General features: G+C 47.0%; 1 protein-coding gene across 3 annotated transcripts in view; it reads left to right on the forward strand.

Annotated features, from left to right (window-relative positions):
• The first annotated feature begins 1,276 nt into the window (after positions 1-1,276).
• Positions 1,277-21,098, forward strand: part of RASSF8 (Ras association domain family member 8) — a 94,443-nt gene continuing 74,621 nt past the window's right edge. For 2 of the 3 annotated variants that reach the window (XM_058189629.1, XM_058189628.1), the window contains exon 1: positions 1,277-1,574. The gene's annotated coding sequence lies outside the window, so the exon portion shown is untranslated. Of the gene's footprint in view, positions 1,575-2,197; positions 2,292-21,098 lie in introns of those variants that run through there. The other variant, XM_058189631.1, reaches the window with a different exon arrangement.

Genomic DNA, 21,098 nt, shown 5'->3' on the forward strand with positions numbered 1-21,098 from the left:
ACCCGCCCCAGGCTGGGAACGATCGGTTGCACACGTGTGCGCGCACGTGTGAATGTGAAATCAAGGGGAAATCTCCGCCTTAACCGTCTTGGAGGAAAGGCAGGATAGGAATCACACGCCAGCCAAGAAAGAAAAGAAAAACACGCATCCCGGGAGAAACATACCCGCGTCTGTCCCGGGGGGCTCCGAGTAACGGGGCTGGGACCCCCCACTCCGGCCCTTTAAAGCAGGAGGGAGCGGTTCACAAGTTTGTAGCCAAGGGGATCTTGCGCGCGGGTTTTGCGCGTGGCTGCAAAATCGCCTTGGCTAGGAACGTGTGAAGACGTTCCTTGCTAAGGGGATCTTGCGTGTAGATGTTGCGCGGGGATGCAATATCTCTGGCTGGGAACGTGTGAAGCGGTGCCCTACTCCGGGATCGGTTCACATGTTCCTAGCCAAGGGGATCTTGCGCGGGGCTCCTAAGATCTTGGCTGGGAACGTGTAAAGAGGTTCTCCCCACACCGCCGGGATCGGTTCATACGTTCCAACCCCAGGGGATCTCGCGTGCAAATCTTGCGCGTGGATGCAAGATCACCTTAACTGGGAACGTGTGAACCGGTCCCGGTGGAGGGGGATCTCTTCACAGGTTCCTAGCCGAGGGGATCTCACGTGCAGATCTTGCGCGTGGATCCTTGGAACGTGTGAAGAGGTCCCCCTCCTCCTCCAGGATCGATTCACACGTTCCTAGCCCAGGGGATCTCGCGTGCAGATCTTAAGCGCGGATGCAAGATCGCCTTGACTGGGAACGTGTGAACCGGTCCCGGTGGAGGGGGATCTCTTCATACGTTTCTAGCCAAGGGGATCTCGCGTGTAGATCTTGCGCGCGGATGCTTGGAAGGTATGAAAAGGACCCCCTCCTCCTCCTCCCCCGGGATCGATTCACACGTTCCTAGCCGAGGGGATCTCGCGTGCAGATCTTGCGCGTGGATGGAAGATCGCCTTAGCTGGGAACGTGTGAATCCGTCGTACTCCGCCGGGACCGGTTCACGCGTTCCTAGCCGAAGGGATCCCGCGCGGGGCTGCAAACTCCCATCGGCTGGGAACGTGTGAAGCGGTCCCCGCTGCGGCTTTAAGGGCTGGAGGGGGGGGGGTCCCATCCCATCCATCCCATCCCCGTTCCGCGGAGCCCCCGGGGTGGGGTTGGGGGGGGGGAGAGGAGGAAGGCGGGGGCGAGCCGAGGCTCGTCCCCGCGGCAGAGCCGGGAGCGCGCGTGGCGGCGGCGGCGGCTGTAACCCGAGCGCGGCCGGAGCCCGGGCTGGGGAGGCGCCGGAGCCGAGGGAGGAGCTGGCCGGAGGGTCGCCGCCCGCCTCCCCGCCCCGAACTCCGCCGCCCTCGCTCGGCACAAGCCGCCCCGGAGCTCCGCCGCCGCTGCTCCACCGGCCAAGCCGGCTCCCCTTCGCCGCCGCCGCCGCCTCGCCGCGGCTCTCCGGGGAAGGCAGGGGCTCTGGAGCCGCCCCTGGCCGGCGGGGGGCGGGGAGCCCGGCTTGCGGGGCCGCTTCCGCGCTCGCCTCGGCCGGTTTGGTCCTGGCCAAGCGGTAAGGAGAAACTTCGGCGCTCCCTCCCTTTTTCCTCTCTCTCTCTCCTTCCTTCCTTCCTTCCCTCCCTCTTTCTTCTTCCTTTCCCTCCTTCCTTTCCTCCGTTCCCCCACTTCTCTTTTCCTCCCTCCCTTCCTTTCCTGCCCCTCCTCTCCCTCCGTTTTTCTCCTCCCTCCCTGCTCCTCTTCTTCCTTCCTTCCTTCCTCCGTCCCTCCATCCCTCCTTCCTTTCCTGCCCCACTCCTCTCCCTCCCTTCTTCCTTCTTTTCCTCCCTTTTCCACCTTCCTCGTTCCCTCCCACTCTTTTCCTTCCTCCCTCCCTCCCTCCCTCCCTCCTTCCTTTCCTTTCCTTTCCTTTCCTTTCCTTTCCTTTCCTTTCCTTTCCTTTCCTTTCCTTTCTTCCTCCCTCCCTCCCTCCCTTCCTCCTTTTCCTTGCATCCATTCCTCTTCCCCCCTTCAGCCAATCCCTTTCCCCCCTTTCCTGCCTCACTTCCCTCTTCCCCTTCTGGACCTCCCCCCCCCACAAAATTTCCCTCTCCTCTCCTCCCCTTTTCCCTCCGGATCCCTCTTGGCCACCCAGCCTTTCCCCCTCCTCAGCGAGAGAGAAGGCAGGCAGGCAGGAGAAATCTGGGCTGTGCATTCGGATCGAAGGTTACTCCGAAACCAGGGCTGGCAATTCCGTGGGACTCGGGACTCGGTCTGTACGGAAGGAGACCCGGTAGCCTTTTTCTGGATGGGACAAGCCTGCGTATAAATGCCTTTATTTCGCTTTATTCCGTATGACCCAAAGAGGCTAGAAAGCTCCCAATTTCACCTCCGCAGAGTAGATAGTTTATTAATCCTCTTCCTTCTATCTATCTACCTCTCCCCTTCCCTCTCTCCTTCCCCCTCCCTCTCCCTCCCTCCTCCTCCCTCTCTCCCTCCCTCTCCTCTTTCCCCCCTCCCTCCCTCCCTCTCTCCTTCTCCTCCCCCTCCCCTCCCCTCTCTTAATCCATCCCTCTTTCATCCCTCCCTCTCCTCTCTTCCTCCCTCTCTCCTTTCCCCCTCTCTCCTTCTCTCTTCCTCCCTCCTTCCCTCTCATCTCCGTTTAATGTTTAACTTCTGAAAACGATATTAAGAAAATTTCAGACATTGTCCAGGAGTTAAGACTTGACTTGAAAAGAAAGGGGGGGGGGAGAAATCAAAAACTCTTTCATGAAATGAGATTTACTTTCAAGTAAGGCTAGAGTCAGTAGCAATTGTAGAGCAATCATCCCCTCTTCCTTCTCTTTCTTCCTCCCTCTCTCCCCCTCTCCCTCCCCCTCCCTCCCCCTCCCTCTCCCCCTCCCCCTCCCTCTCTCCCTCTCTCCCCATTTCCATTTAATTAAAAACCTTGGACTTCCACCCTCTGCATACTTTTCTGCTAACTCTGTTGAGTTTCCCAGCACACTCTGAGTAAGCCTGCATAGGATATGATGGGAGGGGGAGGGGGAGGGGGGGAGGCCGGTGTTGATAGTAGAGACTGGATTTCTGATTTTTTAAAAATTTTATTTTGTTTTGTTTGGGGGGGGAGGCAGAAAAAAATTCTTTCTCTGACTCACGGATCTGCAGTTCAAAGTTTGTGTGTGGGTTTTCTGTGTCTTTAATCCTCTGCTCTGGTGTGCATTTCGCCCCCCCCTCCCCACAGTCGGATGTCAGGTTGACGTGACCAGAAGCAGCATTGCCTGCCTGTCTGCCTGTTGGAGAATTTGTGAGCTGGAGGAATGTTTATAAATCAAAATGCAATCTGGCCCAGTTTACAATTTTGGGGAAATGCCCCGTAGAATTACGCCTGGGTGGCGTGGAAGCTGTCCTTAACAGTGGGAAGAAGAGCAAGGAAAATTTGTGTGTCTGAGTTGTGAAATCTGCCTTGTGTGGGGGTTTTTTGGTGGGTGTGTGTGGAATTTCTGAATCGTGCCAAAGTGGCATCAGGACCAGTTTAAAATTAAAAGCAGGCCGAACGGGTGAAAAGAAGAAAGAAGAAGGAAACCCATTGCTCCTTAATTTCCCAAAAAAAGAGAGAGAAAAAATACGAATAATGGTGATAACGATCCTCCAGGATTATAGAAGTATATTTTGCAGATGGGAGTAAAAGAAAGATACGTGATGAAATTTCTCCTGTAATCTTGCCCTTGCTTTGGGAAGATGGATGGAGGTTGCTGTTGGTTACGAGGAAAATAATGAGCATTTTAAAAAAGAAAAGTTTTTGTGGCATGGGATAAGTTTTTTTAATCGGTGGTTATCGCATTTCTCTTCTTTGCTTGTTGAAAAAGAAGCAGCTCTTAAGAGCCAAACTTGCTAGTTGTTTTCTTTACATTGTGTAACCGTTCCTTGTGATGTTTTGAATGGCTGACCCAGAATTATTTTTTGGGGGGGTGGGGAAGAGAAAAATACACAGTGGGGGGGGGGAAGGGGTTGAAAAATATCATTGCTGAATCTGATCCCATATCTATGCATATCTTGACTGCATATCTATGTATCTCGATTGGCTCAAAGGGCGAGCCGCCTTATTATTATTATTGAAATTGAGAATTATTCCCATCTGAAAGAAGAATTAGCCCAACAATAGGAGAACGCGTAGCCTGTGGTTATGGGGAAATTTAAATTTTCCAGGGCTTTGTAAGTAGGAATAAGTAATTTACTTATTTATTTTGATACTATAGGATTGCAGATGAGTTTTTACAACTGTTAAACATCTGAATGAGATTTATGATGTAGATGAGGGGTTTTGATACCCAAAGTTGCTTATATGCATTGTGGTCATTTAAGTATGGAAAAAGGGATCTGAACTTAGGTTTTATTAGTTTAAGATATTTCTCACAAGTTATCTCTCAAGTTTGGATGTGTCTAAAGGTGAATATAAGTGTTCCTTGTTATTGTGCTTATTTATTTATTATTTATTAGGCTTAATTATTGGGCTGGAGTTTTTCCCCCTTACATGCCTTGTTGAAATGCAGTACAGTTTATAGTCCTCAGTTTATGACCACAATGAGTCCAAACTCTGTTGTTAAGCGAGACATTTGTTAAAGGAGCTGCTCCATTTTACGACTTCTCTTGCCATCTTTTTTTTATATATATATATATATATATATACACGTGTTCAGCTTACGGTCCCCGTAGTTTTCTTGTTTATTTTCCCCATCGCCTTATAAATTATCTTCTAAATAATGGCAGACCTAGGAATGTTATTCTCATATATTTGCAAACCAGTATTTTTGTAATTGTTTTATCCACAAATTTGTCTTCCAAAAATCTTTTTGTCTGGCTAATTGCTTCCAATTCCTCAGTAGTTCTTAGGTGCTGGATTTCTTAGGCATACAGATGTAGTCCTCACCTTACGACCACCATTGAGCCCCAAATTTATGTTGCTAAGTGAGACAGTTCTTTTTTTTTTTAATAAGTTTTTTTATTTTTTAACACACGACAACAACATACAATGCATTTTTTTCTGAACGGAATATTGGCCAGGTTTCATATTCAAGCAACTTTTAGTTCTTGTCCAATACAACTTACATGCTTTCATTGATATATTTTCTCTCATGGAATAGAATAGAATAGAATAGAATAGAATAGAATAGAATTTTTTATTGGCCAAGTTTGATTGGACACACAAGGAATTTGTCTTGGTGCATACGCTCTCAGTGTACATAAAAGAAAAGATACGTTCATCAAGGTACAACATTTACAACACAAATGATGGTCAATATATCAATATAAATCATAAGGATTGCCAGCAACAAAGTTACAGTCATACAGTCATAAGTGGAAAGAGATTGGTGATGGGAACGATGAGAAGATTAATAGTAGTGCAGATTCAGTAAATAGTCTGACAGTGTTGAGGGAATTATTTGTTTAGCAGAGTGATGGCCTTCGGGAAAAAAACTGTCCTTGTGTCTAGTTGTTCTGGTGTGCAGTGCTCTATAGCGTCGTTTTGAGGGTAGGAGTTGAAACAGTTTATGTCCAGGATGCGAGGGATCTCACATCCAGGACATAAACTTTTCTCTCTGTTATTTTATGTTATATAAATAATATAAAATTTTATATAAATAATATAAAATTATAAAATAATAAAAAAATTTCTCTGTTATTTTATATTATATATCTAATCTTACACTTCACCCTGAAATTTTTAATTTTTACCAAATTTTACTCCTCCCCCCCACATCCTTCTTGCTAAGTGAGACAGTTCTTAAGTGAGTTTGCCCCCATCTTACGACTTTTCTTGCCATAGTTGTTAAGTGAATCGGGCTTTCCCGTCCACTTTGCTTGTCAGAAGGTCGCAAGAGGGGTCACATGACACCAGGACTCTGCAAACCGTCATAAATATGAATCAGCTCCCCAGCGTCTGAATTTTGATCACCTGACCCTGGGGATATTGCAACGGTCGTAAAGTGTGAAAAACGGTCCTAAGTCGCTTTTTTCAGTGCCGTCGTAGCTTCGAACGGTCCCTAAGCGAACTGTTGCAAGTCAAGGGCCTCTGTGGCTCAGACTGGTAAGACAGTCTTTTATTAACAGCAGCTGCTTGCAATTACTGCATGTTCAAGCCCCACCAGGCCCAAGGTTGACTCAGCCTTCCATTCTTTATAAGGTAGGTAAAATGAGGACCCAGATTGTTGGGGGGGCAATAAGTTGACTTTGTCTATAAATATACAAATGGATGAAGACTATTGCTTGACAGAGTGTAAGCCGCCCTGAGTCTTCGGAGAAGGGCGGGATATAAATGCAAATAATAAAAAAAAAAGGGCTGCCTGTAGTCAGAATTATTATGGAAGCAGAGAGATTTTTCTCCCCCCTGTTAGCCGAGAGAAGAGAGTTCTAGACAAGAGCTTATATTCCCTGGACTACAAAAAAAAAATATTCTATTAATCTTTAACCTCTTTGAAGTATTTCTCTCGATTGGATATCGCAGCTCCTGTAAGAGCTACTCGGTGGATGGATTTCAGGAGTCACGCTTTAACACATAAAAAACATTGAATTGTAGTTATATAGAGATGGATAGGCTACTATCCTTTTAGGGCATTTCTCCCTGCCCGCATCTTAACTAAGAACATCTTAGAATTTTGTGTGAGAACTTTGTTTGTACACTGAACATCTTCTAAACTTGAAGGTCGTTGACAAAGCTTTTTGACATGTAGAGGCATGCACTCACGTAAAGACTCACTTGCAGCTGCCATCTCTTTAAAAATAACGTAGAAGATAGAATAATAGAGTTGGAAGGGACCTTGGAGGTCCTCTAGTCCAACCCGCTGCTCGAGGAGCACACCCAGCCTCGACCATTCCAGGCAAATGGCTGTCTACTCTCTTGACCCAAAAGTGTTTTTGTTTTTTTTTTCCAAGAGGCAACTGGACTTTCTGGTTTTTTTTCTTTGAAGACGTTTCGCTTCTCATCCAAGAAGCTTCTTCAGCTATGACTGGATGGTGTCGGAGCTGAAGAAGCTTCTTGGATGAGAAGCGAAACGTCTTCAAAGAAAAAAACCAGAAAGTCCAGTTGCGTCTTAAAACAAGCACCTTTGGGACAATCGTGATCTGGATGACTGAGCATCTCCATAGATGTCCAGTCTCTTCCTGAAAGCCTCCAGTGATGGAGCACTCACAACTTCTGGTGGCAAGCTGTTCCACTGGTTAATTGTCCTCACTGTTAGATTTCTCCTTAGTTCTAGGTTGCTTCTCTCCTTGGTTAGTTTCCATCCATTGCTTCTTGTCCTGCCCTCAGGTGCTTTGGAGAATAGCTTGACTCCCTCTTCTTTGGGGCAGCCCTTCAAATATTGGAAGATGCTATCATGTCTCCCCTAGTCCTTCTTTTCATTAAACTAGACATATTGTTAGTCTTGAGCCTTGATTGGTGTGGCTAACAAATATTCCTTGATTTATTATGACCCCCAATTGAGCTCAGAATTGATGTTACTAAGTGAGACATTTGTTAAGTGAGTTTTCCTCCTTTTTACGACCTTTCCTGATACCGTTGTTAAGTGAATCCTTGGAGGCATTAAAATTAGTAACATGGTTGTTAAGTGAATCAGGCTTTCCCGTTGTTGCCACTTGCCAGAATGTTGCAAAAGTGGATCACACGACCTGGAGCACTGCGACCGTCATAAATGCAAGTCAGTTGCCCAGGGTCTGAGTTTCGATCACGTGACCAGGGGATGCTGCAACGGTCATTAAGTGTGAAAAATGGTCATAAGTCACTTTCCCCCCCCACTGCCGTTGTAACTTCAAACAACCACTAAATGAATGGTTGTCCCAATTAAAAACTTTTTTTTATTAGTTTTATCAAAGTATAAAATAGAAAGAAAAAAAAACCATGGAAAAGTAAGAAGAGAGGAAGGGAAAAAGAAGGGGAATAATATAATGCAAGAAAAAAAGGGAAAAAAAATCAACTTCCATCTCTCCTTGTCACAGTCAAAGGTCACAACGTTACAATGAAAACTTTTTGCTTTTACACAGCAATATTTACAAGCCATTTCTGTAACAAGAAGCCTGTCTAATTTACAAAAACGGAATCGAAGTTTCAATTTTTTTTCTCTCATCGCAGACACAAAATCCGGAAGCAATTTCGAACTAGGGACAAAATTAAATATAATCTCTTATTCGGATTAAAAGAAACCTTTGAACCATCTCAGCATCTCCTTGCTGCAGGGGAATAATAATATATATCCATCATTCTCATCTTTTCAAATCTGGTCCATAATATTTTACCAACTTTAAAATATTGTTCAGCATTACTTTAAAAAAACCCGGCATACCTGCGTATACATACATACTCATGTTATACAGACAAAAACTAACTTAAAGCTTTCTAACAATACATAAAAGGTAAAGGTTCCCCTCGCACATACGTCCTAGTCGTTCCCGACTCTAGGGGGCGGTGCTCATCTCCGTTTCAAAGCCGAAGAGCCAGCGCTGTCCGAAGACGTCTCTGTGGTCACGTGGCCGGCATGACTCAACGCCAAAGGCGCACGGAACGCTGTTACCTTCCCACCAAAGGTGGTCCCTATTTTTCTAGTTGCATTTTTACCTGCTTTCGAAACTGTTAGGTTGGCTGAAGCTGGGACAAGTAACAGGAGCTCACCCCATTACACGGCAACACTAGGGATTCGAACCACCGAACTGCCAACCTTTCGATTGACAATCTCAACATCCTAGCCCCTGAGCCACCACATCCCTAACAATAAGTACCTTGATGAAGGTATCTTTTCTTTTATGTACACTGAGAGCATATGCACCAAGACAAATTCCTTGTGTGTCCGATCACACTTGGCCAATAAAATTCTATTCTATTCTATACATATATCAGGGTTTGTTTTTTTAAAAAAAAATCCATCCTAATTCATTAAACCCTATTTAAGTCACTCCCTAAATCAGGGGTCTCCAATCTTGGCAACTTTAAGACTTGTGGACTTCAACTCCCAGAATCCCTCAGCCAGCTTTGCTTTAAGATTTGTGGACTTCAACTCCCAGAATCCCTCAGCCAGCTTTGCTTTAAGATTTGTGGACTTCAACTCCCAGAATCCCTCAGCCAGCTTTGCTTGAAGACTTGTGGACTTCAACTCCCAGAATCCCTCAGCCAGCTTTGCTTTAAGACTTGTGGACTTTAACTCCCAGAATTCCACAGCCAGCTTTGCTTTAAGATTTGTGGACTTCAACTCCCAGAATCCCTCAGCCAGCTTTGCTTTAAGATTTGTGGACTTCAACTCCCAGAATCCCTCAGCCAGCTTTGCTTTAAGATTTGTGGACTTCAACTCCCAGAATCCCTCAGCCAGCTTTGCTTGAAGACTTGTGGACTTCAACTCCCAGAATCCCTCAGCCAGCTTTGCTTTAAGACTTGTGGACTTTAACTCCCAGAATTCCACAGCCAGCTTTGCTTTAAGATTTGTGGACTTCAACTCCCAGAATCCCTCAGCCAGCTTTGCTTTAAGATTTGTGGACTTCAACTCCCAGAATCCCTCAGCCAGCTTTGCTTTAAGATTTGTGGACTTCAACTCCCAGAATCCCTCAGCCAGCTTTGCTTGAAGACTTGTGGACTTCAACTCCCAGAATCCCTCAGCCAGCTTTGCTTTAAGACTTGTGGACTTTAACTCCCAGAATTCCACAGCCAGCTTTGCTTTAAGATTTGTGGACTTCAACTCCCAGAATCCCTCAGCCAGCTTTGCTTTAAGATTTGTGGACTTCAACTCCCAGAATCCCTCAGCCAGCTTTGCTTTAAGATTTGTGGACTTCAACTCCCAGAATCCCTCAGCCAGCTTTGCTTGAAGACTTGTGGACTTCAACTCCCAGAATCCCTCAGCCAGCTTTGCTTTAAGATTTGTGGACTTTAACTCCCAGAATTCCACAGCCAGCTTTGCTTTGCTGGCTGAGGAATTCTGGGAGTTGAAGTCCACCAGTCTTAAAGTTGCCAAGGTTGGAGACCCCTGCCCCAAATAAACTGTTGTAATTCGAGGGCTACCTGTATAATTCTTGCGTCAACAATATTTCATTCATCGCTGTTGCTGAGGCCTTCAGCCATCCACGTCTATTCACAGGAGGAGAAAAATCTCCTGCCATCCAGATTTTTATCAGGGTTGAGGAGTACAGGTAGTCCTCCTTCTTACAACGGTTCATTTAGTGACCGTTCAAAGTTAAGAGACTGAAAAAAGAGACTTGGCATCCATTTTTCACAGTTCTGACCTTTGCAGCCTCAAACATTTGGACGTTTGGCAAACTGATTCAAATTTATGACCGTTGCAATGTCCAGGGGTTACGTGAACTCCTTTTGCAACCTTTCCTGCCCCCCCCAAATTTATTTATATATTTTCTCTTTACGTACAATGCGTACTTGGCAAAGAGCGTACTGTCTGAGCCAGTTTGCTTACAATGCAGTAATACTGTTTAGCGTCCTAATTTCTACCTCTGCTATCTAGCCACTGATAATACAAGTTCCCAAGTTGGAAAATACTCCGTGTCTTCTTCTTTTCTTTGATCTTCAGTGTTAAATCTGTCCGTTTCTGCACAGTCTAATATTTTTTTTTTATTATTTATATCTTCTTCTGTAGCTGTTTCCTCATTTTTCCAGTCTTGTACAAATACAGTCCTTGCGGCTGTCAAAATATGCAATGTCAAATATACATTTCCTTTTGTCCTTATTTTTCTGGTATTATGCCTAGCAATCTGCGGTGATTGGTTCACTTAACAACTGTGTCAAAAAAGGTCCAAGAGTGGAGCACAATTCACTTCACGGCAGTGGTGGGTTTCAAATTTTTTTACTACCGGTTCTGTGGGTGTGGCTTGGTAGGCGTGGCATGGCTTGGTGGGCGTGACTTGGTGGGTAAAATCTCCATTCCCTCCCCATTCGAGGGGAAGGATACTGTAAAATCTCCATTCCCTCCCCAATCCAGGGAAAGGTTACTGCAAAATTCCCATTTCTTCCCGATCAGCTAGGATTCGGGAGACAGATGGGGGTGGGGGTCAATCAGAATTTTTACTACCAGTTCTCCAAACTACTCAAAATTTCCGCTACCGGTTCTCCAGAACTGGTCAGAACCTGCTGAAACCCACTTCTGCTTCACGAGTGTCTCGCTTAACAACAGAAATTCTGGGCTGAATTGCGGTCGTAAAGCGAGGACTTACCTGCATGGAGTCGAACTATAAATCCATTCATTTTCTTCAGCAGAAATAGACCTCCAAACAGCCAACCTTAGAACCCAGCAAAACGTTTTTCTTTGCCGGGCCTTCCTTACATTCAAAAGAATGCTGAGTAGGCAGCTGGATCCTGGAAAAGATATTTTTAAAAAGCTCCTTTAAATGTCCTTGTGGACTTTTTTTATTTTATTTTCCAAATTAGATTAGAGTCTAAAAGGTGCTAAAAGGAAAGTTGCTTGGAAGACACAATCATAAATTGCTCTTGGCCCCCAAGCAGACAAAGCAGAAATGTAACACAAAAACCAGCTGAAAGTTTATGGAGATTGAGAAGATCTATTTGAGGGAGTATTTCACCCACTTTTAAACCAAAATGCTTCAATAATAATAATAATAATAATAATAAAAAACTTGTTTCAATAGTTTTGGAAGAGGAAGTTGTCAAGTGGGCTTTTTGAAGGTGGGGGGAGGATTGTAACTGCAATTCTCAGTTTGATGCTGTCTCCAAATTGTCCAGCTATTTGTTGATTAACTTATCTCTAGCTGCTTGGCTTGGCTTATCATGCACAATCTGTCTCTCCCATTCTTCGACCTTAAGGAGTTTTTCAAGTTTAATGAGATTCTCTCAATTTGTACAAGCCCCTTTTCATGCTTAGCCATTGTTCGTGGCTTAAGCAAGGCCCAGGGTGCAGAAAATCCTAGAATTGATAAAAAGAAAATATTTGTAGCTCAGGGTTGGAACGAGGGAGCTCTCTGAGCTTGGTGGTTTTCTTGCAGATGTTTCATGGGCCAAACTAGGTAACATCTTTAGTACTATAAGGGAGAGGGGTTTGTGGGGAGGAGGAGGAGGAGGAGGACAAGGACGAGGACGATGAGCAGGAAGAGGAAGAAGGAGAAGAAGAAGGAGAAGGAGGAGGAGGAGGAGGAGGAGGAGGAGGAGGAGGAGAAAAAGAAGAAGAAGAGGAGGAGGAGGAGGAAGAGGAGGAGGAGGAGGAAGAAGAAGAAATTGTAGGGTCCTTGGTGCTCTCTGAAATTGGTTGTTTTCTTGAAGACGTTTCATGGCCGAAACTAGGTAATATCATCAATGCTCTAGATATTTAACACTGATGATATTACATAGTTGGGTAAGGAAACATCTGCAAGAAAACCACCAAGCTTAGAGAACACCAAGGACTGCACAGTCCTCCTCCTGCTCCTCCTCCTCCTCCTCCTCCCTTGTAGCACTGATGTTACCTAGTTGGGTCATGAAATGTCTACAAGAAAACCACCAAGCTCAGAGAGCACCAAGGACCCCACAGTTCTCCTCCTCCTCCTCCTCCTCCTCCTCCCTTCTAGCAGTGATGATGTTACCTAGCTGGGTAACAAAACATCTGCAAGAAAAACACCAAGCTCAGAGAGCGCCAAGGACCTTTCAGCCTTTGAATTGGACTGTTGAAATTAGCAGAAAAGCTCTCAATTTGAAGCAATATTAGGGGAGGCTTTTGTTTCATGATCTCTTATCTTCACAGGTTCCAAGTATATATGTGTACAGCTGAATTCCTCTATTGTGAAACTTTAAACCCCTCCAACCCACCCACCCACCCACCCACCCAAAGGGTCCCAAAATGCATTTCTGGCAAGGTTACCATAGCACCAGATGTGAGCCTCGTGGCCCTCAGAGGCCGAAATAATTTTTAAACCTGCAGCGTAGCTATATTAAAACAAAAAACCAACCACTGGTTTTCAGCCTTTGTTTAAATTTTCTGGCTTTGTCTGGATGGTAGAGTATATTTTAATCTGTGATTGTGCTTCTCTGCACTTGTAGGATCCGTGTATCATTGAAATCCAACATTTCAACATTTCTTTGCGTAGAGCTGGATTTTACAGGGGGTTGTAATAATTGTAAACATGTAGTAGAGACTTCCTTAAAACCTTGATATCTACACCTAGAGACATGGGTGCGTAATTCTAATCATGTTAACTTTGAATTAAGTCCAAAAGATTTACTTATAGGTAAGCAGATGTGTAGGCCAGCCCTAAAATATACTGAAATTTTCTTCTGCGCATGCCCAAGATGGCGCAGTGAAAACTCTTCGTAGGAACGGGGGAGCGGCCTTTTTCGGGGGCCTGGGACCGGGAGATGGCTATTTTTACCTTCCGGTCCCAGCCCCGGCCGGGGGAACATCAGGAGCGGCGAACGGGGTGAGGCTGGACGAGCTAGTGGCCTGGGGACGATCGGGCCGGCTGGCGTTCTCCAGGCTCCTGCTGGGGCGGCTGCTGCGGTGGCTGCAGCTGGGCCTCCGAACTTCCGGGTTTTCGGCGGCGGCGGCGGCGGCAGCGGCTTCCTCAGGGGACTGGGAGCTTCTTTGTCATCGCTCTCTGTTATTGGAGAGCCTTTGAGCTTCGGCGCTGGAGCCTTTTGACCACCAGCGCTTCTTGCCATCTTTGCTGGTGAGGCCTGAGATGAGATGAGTGGCAGGTATCAGCGTTTTCTTTGGGCCCTTGTGCTGGGGCGCTGGCCGCGGCGGTCGCGGTGTAGCTTTCGGGTTGCGGCGGCGGCGGCGGCGGCAGCGACCTCCTCATGGGACAGAATTTTTCCATCAACGCTGGAGAGGCAGAGGGTCGGACTTATGAGAGGCAGAGGGCCCGAAGAGTCATCTGGAGGGCCCAATCCCTTGAAAGGGAGTTGGAGCTGGAGGTGAGGTTGGCCCTCATTTGGACCCTCAGCAGTTTGGACTAGGATGGCCCATGGTGGCGGCGTCGGCGTCGCGATGGCCTTATCATCTGATGGGCTTGTCCTGGATTGTGTCCCTCACTAAGACTAAGACTAAGACCAAGATTAAGACTGTGATTAAGACCATATATCGTCTTCTAAACATCATTGGTTGGCTAGACTGGCTCAGAGGAGAGTGACTGATTCGATTGGGTGTCATCTGGACCTAGGACGAGTGGTGGCCGCTGGGTTTGGAGATGGAGTAGCGGCCCCATGGAGCCCTAGATGTCCGCGGTCCGTCCTGCCAGCCTGAGAGCCCGTTTTGCTGTGGTTGACATCTTGACCGGCTTCGATGGGCTGCTTACCGTACTTTTTGATATGCGAAGATTTTCAACTGCGGACCTTCTTGCCCTGCAAGATTCCCCTCTCTCGCAGGTTTGGCCCTCCACACTACCGAGGGCCCACCTTGAGGACGGGTTTTGGAACCCCGAGAGCTGGCATGCTAAATCCAGGAGACTTAGGGGATTTTTAACTAATTGTTTTAATAGATTTTTTAAGGGGAGTTTTAATGGGGATTTTAAGGGTGAGGATTCTTAAGGGTGGGAGGGGTAGGGCGGGTGTTGGGGAAACCCGGGTGGGAGTTTTAATGGAAATTTTAAGGGGAGGAAACCGACGGGTTTGGGTTGGGGTGGGTGGGAGGGTTAGGGTGGGTGATGGGGGTAGCCCGTCGGGAGGGAAACCAGTTCCAGCGCATGCTCGTGGCGACTATCAAATCGGTTCGGAGGTTATGGGGGGGGAGTGTGTTCCTTTGTGTGAGGGTGAGTCCATCTGCACGGTAAGTGGGAGGGGCAGATATGGCGGAAGGGGGGGATCGCATCGGTTTAGGGGGTCACGCCGTCGATGCATACAGGCGATTGCGTGCCCGATCCCCCTGACTTCTCCGTTCCCCGGATGGTCAAGACCCTCAGAGCCTGGGCCTTCGTCTGATGTTATGCAACGCACGGTCCGTGGCCAATAAGGCCCCCCTAATACATGATCTGATTCAGGGGGGTGCCGCGGATATTATAGGCGTTACGGAGACCTGGCTGGGCACTGAAGGGGGCGTGCCCCTGGTTGAGATGTGCCCACCGGGTTTCCGTGCATTCCATCAGCCGAGGGCCCAGGGTAGGGGTGGGGGGGTGGCGGTTGTTATTAAAGAGAGTCTAGAGCCGAGGGAGACCACTGTACCTCAGATTGCCGGGTGTGAATCCCTCTTTGTGAGGTGGGGTCATAGATGTCAGATGGGCTTGCTGGTCGCGTACCTGGCTCCTTGCTGCGTGACAGCGGCCCTGCCCGAGCTCCTGGAGGTGCTTGCCGGGGTGGCAGTGGAGACCCCCAGACTTTTAGTCATGGGGGACTTTAACTTGCCATCTGCTGGCTCGTCATCGACAGTAGCTCGGGAGTTCATGGCCTCCATGACGGCCCTGGACCTGACTCAAGTAGTGGATGGCCCTACTCACATCGGGGGAGGCACACTGGACCTGATTTTTATCTCTGGTCAGTGGTTGAAGGATCTGGACTTGGGAGATATAGTCACAGAGCCTTTGTCATGGTCAGATCACTCTCTCCTTCGCCTGGACTTTCTGACCGCTACCCAACACCGCAGGGAGGCGGAACCATTACGTTGGTACCGTCCCAGGCGCCTGATGGACCCAGAGAGGTTCGGACGGAGCTTGGGCCATTCCCTGAGGGTCTGGCTCACGGCACGGCAGAGGAACAAGCCGCAGCCTGGAGGGGGCTGCGGCTGGGGCTTTAGACCGTGTCGTGCCTCTGCGGCCTCTGACCCGGCGCAGATCCCAACCGGCTCCTTGGTTCTCCGAGGAGCTGAGGGGGATGAAACGCCGGAGAAGACGCCTAGAGAGTTCTTGGGGGTCCAGCCGTTCAGAGGCTGATCGGACACTAGTTAGATCCTATACTAGGACCTACCTAGTGGCACTGAGGAAGCGAGGCGTTGCTCGCCTCCTCCCTCATTGCGTCGGCAGATAACCGCCCAGCTGCCCTGTTTGGTGGCCCGCTCCTCCTTCACCAGGGGAGTGGGATGACCCGTGCAGGGGCGTGCTGAGGAGTTTACCGGTTACCTATCGGATAAATTCGTTCAGCTCCGGGACGGTCTGGACCAAAATTGTGGCGATTCGGACGGGGCGTCTGAGGGCGGTCTTGGTGATATTGTTTGGGATGAGTTTGACCCTGTGGCTCCCGAGGACATGGACAGGTTGCTGGGTAGATTGAATGCCACCACGTGTTTACTGGACCCGTGCCCCTCCTGGCTGGTGCTGGCCACTCAGGAGGTGACACGAGGCTGGCTCAGGGGATTACGGCGCTTCTTTGGTGGAGGAGTCTTTCCGGCCGCCTTGAAAGAGGCGGTGGTGAGGCCCTCCTCAAGAAGCCTTCCTGGACCCGGCTGTTTTAGGTAATTATCGTCCGGTCTCCAACCTTGCGGCGAAGGTTGTAGAAATATGGTGGCATATCAGTTTCCCCTGCACCTGGAGGAAACTGTCTATCTAGACCCGTTCCAGTCCGGCTTCCGGCCCGGTTACAGCACTGAGACGGCTTTGGTCGCGTTGGTGGATGATCTCTGGAGGGCCAGGGATAGGGGTTGTTCCTCTGCCCTGGTCCTATTAGACCTCTCAGCGGCTTTCGATACCATCGACCATGGTATCCTGCTGCGCCGGCTGGAGGATTGGGAGTGAGAGGCACCGTTTATCGGTGGTTCTCCTCCTATCTCTCCGACCGGTCGCAGACGGTGTTGGCGGGGGCAGAGGTCGGCCCGCGCGCCTCACTTGTGGGTGCCGCGGGGTCGATTCTCTCGCCTTCTGTTCAACATCTACATGAAGCCGCTGGGTGAGATCATCAGTGGCTTCGTGTGAGGTACCAGCTGTACGCTGATGACACCCAGCTGTACTTTTCCACACGGGCCACCCCAATGAAGCTATCAAGTGCTGTCCCGGTGTCTGGAAGCCGACGGGTCTGGATGGGGAGAAACAGGCTCAAGCTCAATCCTCCAAGACGGAGTGGCTGTGGATGCCGGCATCCCGCACAGTCAGCTGAGTCCACGGCTGACTGTTGGGAGCGAGTCATTGGCCCCGATGGAGAGGGTGCGCAACTTGGGCGTTCTCCTGGATGAACGGCTGTCTTTTGAAGACCACCTGACGGCCGCCTCCAGGAGAGCTTTCCACCAGGTTCGCCTGGTGCGCCAGCTGCGCCTTTCTAGACCGGGATGCCTTATGCACAGTCACCACGCCTTGTGACGCCTCGCCTGGATTACTGCAATGCTCTCACATGGGGCTCCCTTGAGGGGCATCCGGAGGCTTCAGTTAGTCCAGAATGCAGCTGCGGGTGATAGAGGGAGCCCTCGTGGCTCCCACGTGACACCTATCCTGCGCAGGCTGCACTGGCTACCTGTGGCCTTCCGGGTGCACTTCAAGGTGTTGGTGAACGTCTTCAAAGCGCTCCATGGCATAGGGCCGGGCTATCTACGGGACCGCCTGCTGCTACCGAATACCTCTCACCGACCCGTGCGCTCTCACAGAGAGGGACTCCTCAGGGTGCCGTCGGCGCGACAGTGTCGTCTGGCGACGCCCAGGGGAAGGGCCTTCTCTGTGGGGGGTCCCCCCCTCTGGAACGAACTCCCCCCAGGACTCCGTCAACTTCCGGACCTCCGAACCTTTTGTCGCGAGCTTAAAACTCACCTATTCATCTGCGCTGGACTGGGTTAGTTTTTAAACTTATGGGTTTTTAATGGGTTTTATTCTAAATTTTAATCATGGCCAATTTAATAAGTTTTTTAATTATATTTTAATCGTATTCATATTGTATTATTTTGTATTTTTTATCAGGCTGTGAACCGCCCTGAGTCCTTCGGGAGAAGGGCGGTATAAAAATTTAAATAAATAAATAAATAAATAAATAAATAAAAATTTCTGCTTGCTAATCTTCCTTCTGTTGAGTAACAAAATCACAACTTTTAAAAGTTTAAAAAAACGGGCGCTACATCGAGACTTAAGAGTTCCCCAATTTGCAGAATTCTTATCTCTTAGTCATCCCAAGCTAATCTGGAGTTCCTTTATGTCAGCAAACTCTTTTCTGTCTAGTTGGTTATCTTGTTTGCCGGATCTTGAAAAAAGAACAGATCCTGATGCATTTATGGTGTTGGGAAAGATAAGCGGGGTTGATTTCATCCGTTTAATGCCTTGGTTGAACTTTGCCTTCAGATGGAATACCCGTGTCCTCTTTTCGCCTGTTGTTCTTATTCCCAATAATTTTTGTCTGCTCTTTCATCTAAACGCAATCCAGGTAGTTGATGTATATTTGACATTTTTTTAAAACCTTGCATTAAATTGTGCTTGGGAATGCTATGTCAGGTAGAGTTAAGGAAAATGGATATAAAGTGATACGGAAGTGGTACTTAACACCACGTAAATTAAATCAAATAGATGTTAAATATACAAATATTTGTTGGAGGTGCGAGAAAGAGGTTGGTACATATAAACATAGTTCCCATCACCAATCTCTTTCCATTTATGACTGTATGACTAACTTGTTGCTGGCAATCCTTATGATTTATATTGATATATTGACCATCAATTGTGTTGTAAATGTTGTACCTTGATGAACGTATCTTTTCTTTTATGTACACTGAGAGCATCTGCACCAAGACAAATTCCTTGTGTGTCCAATCACACTTGGCCAATAAAAATTCTATTCTATTCTATTCTATTCTATTCTATTCTATTCTATTCTATTCTATTCTATTCTATTCTATTCTATTCTATGTGGTGTTACACAACAATTGCTCCGGACTGAAGATGGATATTGTAGTTCAGCGCAGCGCCTAAAAAGTTGTACCGTACACTCATCATTTGGGAGTTTAAACTGCTGGTGGACACATAATTTGTTAATAGTCAACCCTCAGCCAAAATTAAAACTGTCTCCTCTTCTATGAATACAGCCTCCTTTGTTTCTCCTACTCAGTTTTTCATGCACTTCCTATTTTAAGATTTATTTAGTTATCCTTAAAAAAAAGAAAAGTGGCTGTGCCAATGGATTTTAACATTGTGCTGCTTTTCAGTCTTTAAATTTATAATCTTGGGCCAAAAAGATCCTCTTTTTTTTTGATGATTGGAAGAACATCTGTCAAGTTTTGCTAGGACTTGAAAAAAAGGGATGTGCATTAATCATATTTAATGCACCATTCATATTCTAATATATAATGTTATATTTTGCAATTTTGCCCGTGTAATTTTTCCAAGTCACTGACTGCATGTACATCTTCAACTTACCATCAACTCTTCAAAATTTATATTGCTAAATGAAACATTGGCTAAGAGAGTTTTGTCCCGTTTTACGACCTTTCTTGCCACCGTTGTTAAGTGAATCACTGCCGTTGGTAAGTTAGTAACCCAGTTGTTAAGTGAATCTGGCTTCCCCGTTGATTTTGCTTTTCAGAAGGTTGCAAAAGGGGATCATGTGACTCCGGGACACTGCAACCGTCATAAATACAGTTGCCAAGTGTCTGAATTTTGATCAATGGTCATAAGTGTGAAAAACGGTCATAAGTCGTTTTTTTCAGGGCCATTGTAATTCGGACGGTCACCAAATGATTGGATGTCAAGGACCAGTTTGTTGTGGTCTACCAGCAGCCTGCAGAGCTGGCAACGGAGTCGGACAGCGATGAGGCTGAGGAAGAGCGTGGGCCAGTCCTGGAGGCTGGGGAAGGCCCGGATGAAGGCTCTGTGTCGGAGGCAGAGATGGGTCCAGGGCCATCTGGGAGTGAGGTGCGGACTTCAGAGTCTCCAGACTGATAGTAGTGAGGCAGAGGAACAGCAGGAGCCTGTTCCTAATGCACGCATGAGAAAAGCTGTCAGAAGGCAAGAGCAGCTCAAGCAAAGAGGACGACTCGGGAGTAAGGCCAAGAGATGATTGGCCCCTCCCAGAAGGCTTAAAAGAACAGCAACGGCATTTGGGCTCTTTGTCGGAAAACAATGTTGATAGCTTCATCTTGTTGCATTTGTTTCTTATCGGTGTCTTCTGAACTTTTGCCAAGAAAAGTGTTTGCCTAATTAGACCAAGGTTGGTGATAAGTCTGAGGAATTGTGTTGGGAGGAATTTGCTTTAATTTAGTTCGGACTACGCTGAGAATGAGTTAATTCTCAGTTGTTCTAATAAAGTTTGTTTGTTTTTACACGGACTGAGTTTCCTACTAGCTACTTGGGCCTGGGTCACAACACAGCTGTATATATGAATGTGATTGATTAGTTAATGCAATTGCATATTGATCTGAGAAGCTAGTCAGGACCAACTTATTAGTAATTGGATAGAAAAGTGACTGAACATTTGTGGGTCATCCCGGTTAGATTGACAACTCGGTGAACATTCTAAAAGAAGATAAAAGTCATTGAAGAAAATCACACCGAAGCATTCACACAAAGCTTAAACTTAGTTAGGATGCAACTGATCATAATATTGGAACTGTTCCATAGACGTGCTTGGAATAACAGTATTTTTGATTGAATTCCACTCTGATCCGCATTGCAAATGTTCTTAGAACATTCGAAATTGCAGGTGTACTTCAAAGCAGTTTAAGGTTTAACACGTGGGGGTCGTTCCCAAGTTAGGGTGTTGTGAAAAAGTCATTGTGTCAGAAGGCTGGTTGGCATAGAGCAGGGGTCTCCAACCTTGGCCACTTTAAGACTTGTGGACTTCAACTCCCAGAGTTCCTCAGCCGGCTTTGCTTTGAAGTCCACAAGTTTTAAAGTGGCCAAGGTTGGAGACCTCTGGCATAGAGTTTCAGTTAATGCAATATTTTCCAGTGTGGGGAGCACAGTTATTAAAGGTCAACTTGTCTTCATTCATCACAATTTGGCCGGGGTTGTTGTAAGTTGTGATCCAAGAAGGGCTTGGAATGTACAAAGAAAAATGAATGAATTCAAGCTAGCTGGGCCATATATGAAGGAAGCCAACTGTTTTTGGCGTGCTTTTTTTTAAAAAAGGCAGGTAGATACTTCTTTGAAAAATGGACAGCTTCCAAAGTAGAGCAGGAGAAACTATGCAAAAGAAAAAAAAACACCTGATTTAAAACGCTTCTTGTTTTAAAAGAAAAGATTGGACAGAGATTTGTCCAGAATGGTGTAGGGTCTTCTGCTTGTGCGGGGTGGGTTTGATTAG

The sequence above is a fragment of the Ahaetulla prasina genome, chromosome 7 (genome assembly GCF_028640845.1).
Source record: "Ahaetulla prasina isolate Xishuangbanna chromosome 7, ASM2864084v1, whole genome shotgun sequence".
Taxonomy (NCBI): Eukaryota; Metazoa; Chordata; class Lepidosauria; order Squamata; family Colubridae; genus Ahaetulla; species Ahaetulla prasina.